Below are 8650 nucleotides of genomic sequence, written 5' to 3'. Positions count from 1 at the left end.
TGGACACGGGGGCGTGTCCGCTGAACACGGCCCGTGTCCAGTTACCTGAACTGGGTGATTTTTCTGCAGGGGCTCAGCACGGGGCCGTGTTGGTTGGGCACGGCCCGTGTTGAGCCTTCTGTGATGGAGATTTTTGTCGGGTTGCTCTGTTCTTCGTGCATGGTTCCATTTTTCTCGTTCCCTTTTTCATCCATTACCACCATGAGTGTGTTTTATTCTGCAAAAACTAAAAGATTAAACTAAACTAAACTAAACTAAGGATAGATCCGCGGAATGCCTCCGTGGTGCGCCACGTTTATAAGGGTCCTTGGCTAGACCCGATTCCCGGTTATATATCTTCTGAGTGGAGTGCCTTGCTTCCTAAGTTACACCGTCGGAGAGCGGCATCCAAGCTTGAATCAATAACCTTCATGTAATTGACTGGGTCGTCGTCCTCTATTTTCTTCCCAACTCCGAATTTCACCTCATCGTCCCCATACTTCAAAGTCAGTGTCCCGTCATTCATGTCTACCACTGCTTGTGCTGTGGCAAGGAAGGGTCTCCTTAGGATAAGGGGGACCTCGGTGTCTTCCTCCATGTCGAGTATGACAAAGTCAACTGGATAAACGAATCTGCTTACCCTTACTAAGACATTCTCGATGACACCTTGTGGGAACTTGACTGATCGATCAGCGAGTTGTATGCTTATTTTTGTAGGGCTCGTGGTTCCCAAGCCAAGCCTTTTGAACATTGATGAGGGCATGAGGTTAATGCTAGCCCTTAAGTCGGCCAAGGCATTGCGAACGGGTGAGTCCCCTATTGAGCATGGAATCGTGAAACTTCCGGGATCGATCTTCTTTTGGGGTAGTTTATTGAGTACGAGGGCAGAGCATTCTTCGCCTAAATTAACTAATTGCAAATTTTCAATTTTCTTTTTATGTGTAAGGAAGTCCCTCATAAATTTAGAGTATTTGGGCATTTGGGTTAGGACTTCGATAAAAGGAATATTGACATGCAATTGTTTTAACAGACTTTCGAATTTTGCGAACTGCTCATTGGTCTTTTGACGAATTATCCTACCGGGGTACGGAACTCGAGGAGCCTTGGTAGGCTCTGGTGATGGGGGAGAGTTCTTTTCCTGCAGATGTGTTGATATTGTTTCTTCCGTTGGTGGAGGTACTTCTGCAGGTCCTACGGTGCGGTTTCGTAGTGTGATGAGGTGAACTTGCGCCTTTGGGTTTGTTTCGGTATTGCTAGGTAATGCGCCTTGCGGTCTCTCGGAAAAATTTTGTGCTAGTTGATTTATTTGTTTTTCTATGTTTTGAATGCTAGCTTGTTGATTCCTAAAATTAGATTCTAATTGTAGAAATCTTTCCGAGTTTTTCTTATCAGTGTCAGAGACGAGGCGAGATATAGTATCTTCGAGCCTTTCTCGTCCACCTTGTTGTTGAGTGAAATTTTGTGACTCATTTCTTGATTGCTGAAAGTTTGTTCGTTGGGTTTGTTGGTTACTACTATTGCCGGTTTCCCTCCAACCAAGGTTTGGGTGGTTTCGCCATCCTTGGTTGTAAGTTCCCGTTGGAGGACCTGACGGCCTAGGTCTATTATCAATGTAGTTTACCATTTCTTGTTGATCGTCCGTTTCTTTCATGCAACTCCAATTTTCATGTGACCCACCACACCCTTCACAAGCCATAACCGAGACTGTTTTTGTCATTTCTAATTTTTTTATTTTTGAAGAAAGGGCCTCGATTTGGGCTTGTAAAGAGGTGCTTTCGTCGACCTTATGGGCGCCCGGGGCGATAGACTTATTTACCCAGGGAGTGTGCCATTGAAAATTGGTTTGAGCAATTTCCTCAATCTGATTATATATTTCGTGTGGGCGTCGATTACCTAAAAGTCCCCCGGAGCTAGAATCAAGTGTCTGCCTAGTGTGTGGCAACAATCCATTTTAGAAAGTGGATACTTGTTGCTATATTGCGAGGCCGTGATGGGGACACTTGCGTAATAGCTCCTTGAACCTTTCCCATGTTTCATATAAGGATTCCCCGTCCTCTTGTGAGTATGTATTAATTTCAGCCATTAATTTAGCAGTTTTAGAAGGAGGGAAATACTTATATAGAAACTTTTGGGCTAGTTCATCCCAGCTTTCGCTCGGTCTTTTAGTGAGAATGGAAACATACGGAGGCGGATGGCGTCGTTTGATGCTCCATTGATCCGAAAGGTATCACATATTTCTAAGAAATTAGTTATATGTAGATGAGGATCCTCGTCCGCAAGCCCGTGGAAGGTTGCGGAGTTTTGGAGCATTTGTATCAAATGCGGTCGAAGTTCGAAGTTATTGGCTTCGACATTCGGAGCATTGATAGCGGCGCCTAGATTACCTACGGTGGGCCGTAGGTAATCCATAAGGGTACGTTGGTCCGCCATTGGGGGTGGATCACCCGAAACCTTCTCTTGGTTTTTGGCTTTTAACCTTTTTCTGAGAAAGCGTTCGGGTTCTTCTAGCGGTTCCTTTATGTCTTTATTGGAACTGGAGCTCATACACTACGTGAGGACGGCGTCGGGTTCCAAGTCCTGCAATAAAAACAGAAAAGAACGTTGGTCAGAAGGTTCACCACGGGCCCGTGTCGAGCGAACACGGCCCCGTGGTCGGAATTACAGTGATTGTTTTTCAGATCCCAGTTACTGGAAGTTGGACACGGCCCCGTGTTACACCGGCACGGCCCCGTGGTCAGCCTTCTGTAACTTGAAAAACAAAAACTGCCAGTAACGTTGCTGAGCACGGCCCGTGTCCGACCAGGCACGGCCCCGTGCTGAGCTCTGCAGAAGCTGAAAATCTAAGAAAAATCCTAAAAAAAAAAAATTAAAGAAAAATAAAAATATGATTAGGCCGTTGATTCCTAACTTTCTTAAAATCCTTGTGTCCCCGGCAATGGCGCCAAAAACTTGATGCGTGTCAGTGTATATATGTTTTTAGATATATATTTAAGCCCTTTTTACACTTTTAGCCAAGTTTTAAATTTATAAAACACGATATTCACTAACACTAAACACACATATGGGCAAGTGCACCCATCGTGGACGTAGTATAGTGTTGGTAAGATACCGAGGTCGTCCAAGGACACAAGAGCTTTTAATACCGGTTTATCCTCAACGTCTAATCAAATCAAAAAGTAGAAAAATGATTTTAAACTAAGAAAATAAAAACTAACTAAATGCTGAAAATAAAAATAAAAAAATAAAAACAGATAGACAAGATGAATCACTTGGATCCGACACGTGTATTAGTATAACCTTTGATTATTTTCGCACTTTTGCACTTGTTTAAGAGATTATCTTAGTTATTGTAGTAGGCCCCTCTTTTGAAGGCGACGTTACCCTCAACCCAGTAGTTTTAGTCAGCAAGGATACAATCCTAAAGGGTCGGATTATTGAAAGATAATGAATTAAGTTATTAATGCAAATTATGGTAGGCCCCGCTTTTGGCGGTGACGTTACCCTCGGCTAAGTAGTCTGAGTCAGCAGGGATACAGTCCTAAATAGCCGGGTTATAGTATTAATAGTAGTTAACTTATGAGGGGGTCAAAGAGTTTGGATCCTCGCCATCCAATACCTATGGGCATTGAAGGAGATCCTACTAAATTTGACCCAGGTCCCAAGCAGGACCTCTAAACGCTGAACAAGGGCAAGACCCTTACCAAACCGTTCCCTTAACCCCCGACCAGGTAGCCAACATACCTCCATATAGACCGTGGAGATATGAATGGTGAAAATCTTTTATTTTATATAGACAGTAAAATAATGCCAAGACACCACGGACAAACGATAAGGAAAGATCACCTTCAACATAAGTAACTAGTTATTAAAGTCATTAATACAAAACCAAATAAAAAGTGCAAAAAATTAAAAATAAAAAGTATTATACTAAACACTTGTCTTCACCAAGTGATGTAAGAGACTTAGGCAAACATGGCCTTGATTGTCAAGAACTCTTACGATCAATCTTGGATCCCGAGACGACTCACACACTCTACGATGGACAATGGATGATGGTGGTGGATGATGGTGTTATGGTGGTGGTGGGTGGTGGATGAAGTGTGAGAGAGGTGGTGTGCCAAGGGATGAGAGAGAATGAAGCCAAGCTCCTCTATTTATAGGCTGAACAGAAGGCTGGAAACGGCCCCGTGTCCGCTGGACACGGCCCCGTGCCCGCCTGACACTCTCTCTCATCATTAATTGTAATTGCGAATTACAATTAATGCGCCTGCTGTACTTTCACCACGCCCCCGTGCCCGCTGGACACGGCCCCGTGGTGGGCAATGGAAGCTTCTACTGGTTTGTCTTTTCTGCTGCTTCCTGGGCACGCCCCCGTGTTCGCTGGACACGGGGCGTGTTCAGACTCTGTTTCTTCTCTTTTGCCTTGGGAGATGCCGTAGAGGGTCCGGGCAGTCCACTTTTGTTCCTTTTCTTGTATTTTATGGTAGAATTAGCTGTCTTTTTGCTTCTTTTGTGATTTTGAGCTCATTTCATCCTGAAAATACAAAAGGAAGACAAAAACACTCTTTTTCCAACATTAGTACTTAAAAAGGGTTAGTTTTATGCCTTAATTGATGTGATTTATATGTTGCATTTTACACACATCAAATACCCCCACACTTGAACTTTTGCTTGTCCTCAAGCAAAACTCCTTAAATGTGGCTTACACTCCTAAATGGAATAGGTAGAAGAGAAGTTTTTTAGCTTGTCCTAGAGTGTCGGGAATCCAAGGTTTTTATCGGTTTTATTTTTATTTATTTACAATCCTATTCGTTATGATTTATTTTGAACTTTTCATAAGATAAATTACTTATTTGGGCATAGCATGCCTTATTAAAATTCCATTTATATACAAGTTCACATACCTCACGGGAGATCACTCAACACTCGGCCGAAGGTGTATATTTTAGTGAATCACTCGAGAGCGGCACGGAACTTACGTCTTCCATAGGCTTGCCAAGCAATCAATCCTCCTCCTTTTTAACTTTTTACCTTTGTAAATATCAAGAGGACTTTTTGGGTGAAGGCTTGGGTTTAAAGGTGGGTGGTTGGTTAGTGGTTAGTAAAAAGGGCGAAAATCGTAACAAGCGTCGGTTTTCGTGAAGTACCTTATTTTTAGTGACTTTTTATTTTTTGAAGTATTTCTCCAAACAAGCTTTTTATAGCTTTTGTTTGTTTTTGACTTCGTCATCATTTTTTTTTTTCGTCACATAAAAAGGTGAGTTTACGAAAAAACGAACTTGTTACTAAAAAAAAATAAAATAAAAAGGTTTTTGGTGGGTAAAAAGGGTTTTGGGGGTAATGAAATGAAAGGTTTAGGCTCAAAGGGGCTATCTAGGGGGATTTTGGGTAGGTAAAAAAAATGAAAAATAATGGTTTTGAAAGAAAAAATGGTTAGTCCTAATGCCTCCGTCATTTACTTACTTGGGTTTAAGTTGGTAAGGACCGGGAATGTATCGTCGTGGCAAGTTCTAGATTTGTAAGGACCGAGCGGCTGTTCACACAAGAAACGAAAAATGAGCATTTAATCTAAATATGTGTATTTTTATGCTCAATAAAGGCTCAAAACTCACTTTTGTGGGAATGGGTTTTCAATGTGACCAAGCATATATAATCGAATTTTAAACTAGACTTGTTATGCCGTTTCATAATTTTCTTATGTTGGTTCCTTTTTTTTTTTATCACGACGCTATCGGTTGTAAACTTGTAAAAATATAACCTTTTTAGAACTTGTTATTCCCAACTAAGACAAGTAAATAAAAAAAATGAAAAAGTTTTTGAAAAAATTTGGGGTGTTTAGCGGTTCCAATAGAGTTTTGTGTAAGGCTTGTGTTTAGGATTTTTGCAAAATTTCAAGGTTTTAGCATCCCCCCCCACACTTAAATTACACATTGTCCTCAATGTGTCCAAAAATAATGTTTTTGGTTGATTAGAATGTATAAAAGTGGGTTAAAAAGCAAAGATTTATGTTACTGGCATCCTGGACACAGCCCTGTGTTCACCGGGCACGGCCCCGTGGTCAAGTGCCAGTAACAAAAATTACAGAATTGAAACAGAAGCCTGGACACGGGGGCGTGTCCGCTGAACACGGCCCGTGTCCAGTTACCTGAACTGGGTGATTTTTCTGCAGGGGCTCAGCACGGGGCCGTGTTGGTTGGGCACGGCCCGTGTTGAGCCTTCTGTGATGGAGATTTTTGTCGGGTTGCTCTGTTCTTCGTGCATGGTTCCATTTTTCTCGTTCCCTTTTTCATCCATTACCACCATGAGTGTGTTTTATTCTGCAAAAACTAAAAGATTAAACTAAACTAAACTAAACTAAGGATAGATCCGCGGAATGCCTCCGTGGTGCGCCACGTTTATAAGGGTCCTTGGCTAGACCCGATTCCCGGTTATATATCTTCTGAGTGGAGTGCCTTGCTTCCTAAGTTACACCGTCGGAGAGCGGCATCCAAGCTTGAATCAATAACCTTCATGTAATTGACTGGGTCGTCGTCCTCTATTTTCTTCCCAACTCCGAATTTCACCTCATCGTCCCCATACTTCAAAGTCAGTGTCCCGTCATTCATGTCTACCACTGCTTGTGCTGTGGCAAGGAAGGGTCTCCTTAGGATAAGGGGGACCTCGGTGTCTTCCTCCATGTCGAGTATGACAAAGTCAACTGGATAAACGAATCTGCTTACCCTTACTAAGACATTCTCGATGACACCTTGTGGGAACTTGACTGATCGATCAGCGAGTTGTATGCTTATTTTTGTAGGGCTCGTGGTTCCCAAGCCAAGCCTTTTGAACATTGATGAGGGCATGAGGTTAATGCTAGCCCTTAAGTCGGCCAAGGCATTGCGAACGGGTGAGTCCCCTATTGAGCATGGAATCGTGAAACTTCCGGGATCGATCTTCTTTTGGGGTAGTTTATTGAGTACGAGGGCAGAGCATTCTTCGCCTAAATTAACTAATTGCAAATTTTCAATTTTCTTTTTATGTGTAAGGAAGTCCCTCATAAATTTAGAGTATTTGGGCATTTGGGTTAGGACTTCGATAAAAGGAATATTGACATGCAATTGTTTTAACAGACTTTCGAATTTTGCGAACTGCTCATTGGTCTTTTGACGAATTATCCTACCGGGGTACGGAACTCGAGGAGCCTTGGTAGGCTCTGGTGATGGGGGAGAGTTCTTTTCCTGCAGATGTGTTGATATTGTTTCTTCCGTTGGTGGAGGTACTTCTGCAGGTCCTACGGTGCGGTTTCGTAGTGTGATGAGGTGAACTTGCGCCTTTGGGTTTGTTTCGGTATTGCTAGGTAATGCGCCTTGCGGTCTCTCGGAAAAATTTTGTGCTAGTTGATTTATTTGTTTTTCTATGTTTTGAATGCTAGCTTGTTGATTCCTAAAATTAGATTCTAATTGTAGAAATCTTTCCGAGTTTTTCTTATCAGTGTCAGAGACGAGGCGAGATATAGTATCTTCGAGCCTTTCTCGTCCACCTTGTTGTTGAGTGAAATTTTGTGACTCATTTCTTGATTGCTGAAAGTTTGTTCGTTGGGTTTGTTGGTTACTACTATTGCCGGTTTCCCTCCAACCAAGGTTTGGGTGGTTTCGCCATCCTTGGTTGTAAGTTCCCGTTGGAGGACCTGACGGCCTAGGTCTATTATCAATGTAGTTTACCATTTCTTGTTGATCGTCCGTTTCTTTCATGCAACTCCAATTTTCATGTGACCCACCACACCCTTCACAAGCCATAACCGAGACTGTTTTTGTCATTTCTAATTTTTTTATTTTTGAAGAAAGGGCCTCGATTTGGGCTTGTAAAGAGGTGCTTTCGTCGACCTTATGGGCGCCCGGGGCGATAGACTTATTTACCCAGGGAGTGTGCCATTGAAAATTGGTTTGAGCAATTTCCTCAATCTGATTATATATTTCGTGTGGGCGTCGATTACCTAAAAGTCCCCCGGAGCTAGAATCAAGTGTCTGCCTAGTGTGTGGCAACAATCCATTTTAGAAAGTGGATACTTGTTGCTATATTGCGAGGCCGTGATGGGGACACTTGCGTAATAGCTCCTTGAACCTTTCCCATGTTTCATATAAGGATTCCCCGTCCTCTTGTGAGTATGTATTAATTTCAGCCATTAATTTAGCAGTTTTAGAAGGAGGGAAATACTTATATAGAAACTTTTGGGCTAGTTCATCCCAGCTTTCGCTCGGTCTTTTAGTGAGAATGGAAACATACGGAGGCGGATGGCGTCGTTTGATGCTCCATTGATCCGAAAGGTATCACATATTTCTAAGAAATTAGTTATATGTAGATGAGGATCCTCGTCCGCAAGCCCGTGGAAGGTTGCGGAGTTTTGGAGCATTTGTATCAAATGCGGTCGAAGTTCGAAGTTATTGGCTTCGACATTCGGAGCATTGATAGCGGCGCCTAGATTACCTACGGTGGGCCGTAGGTAATCCATAAGGGTACGTTGGTCCGCCATTGGGGGTGGATCACCCGAAACCTTCTCTTGGTTTTTGGCTTTTAACCTTTTTCTGAGAAAGCGTTCGGGTTCTTCTAGCGGTTCCTTTATGTCTTTATTGGAACTGGAGCTCATACACTACGTGAGGACGGCGTCGGGTTCCAAGTCCTGCAATAAAAACAG

At 42.7% G+C, this 8650-nt stretch overlaps 2 non-coding genes across 2 annotated transcripts; both read left to right on the top strand.

The window, feature by feature from the left end:
• Positions 1 to 1961: 1961 nt before the first annotated feature.
• Positions 1962 to 2068, top strand: LOC118483496. The gene has a single exon (XR_004870785.1). It is a non-coding gene; the product is annotated as a small nucleolar RNA R71 (small nucleolar RNA).
• Positions 2069 to 8040: 5972 nt separating this feature from the next.
• Positions 8041 to 8147, top strand: LOC118483495. The gene has a single exon (XR_004870784.1). It is a non-coding gene; the product is annotated as a small nucleolar RNA R71 (small nucleolar RNA).
• The last annotated feature ends 503 nt before the right edge of the window (positions 8148 to 8650 follow it).

The sequence above is a fragment of the Helianthus annuus genome, chromosome 10 (assembly GCF_002127325.2).
Source record: "Helianthus annuus cultivar XRQ/B chromosome 10, HanXRQr2.0-SUNRISE, whole genome shotgun sequence".
Taxonomy (NCBI): domain Eukaryota; kingdom Viridiplantae; phylum Streptophyta; class Magnoliopsida; order Asterales; family Asteraceae; genus Helianthus; species Helianthus annuus.
This window is presented reverse-complemented; position numbering and strand designations above follow the sequence as displayed.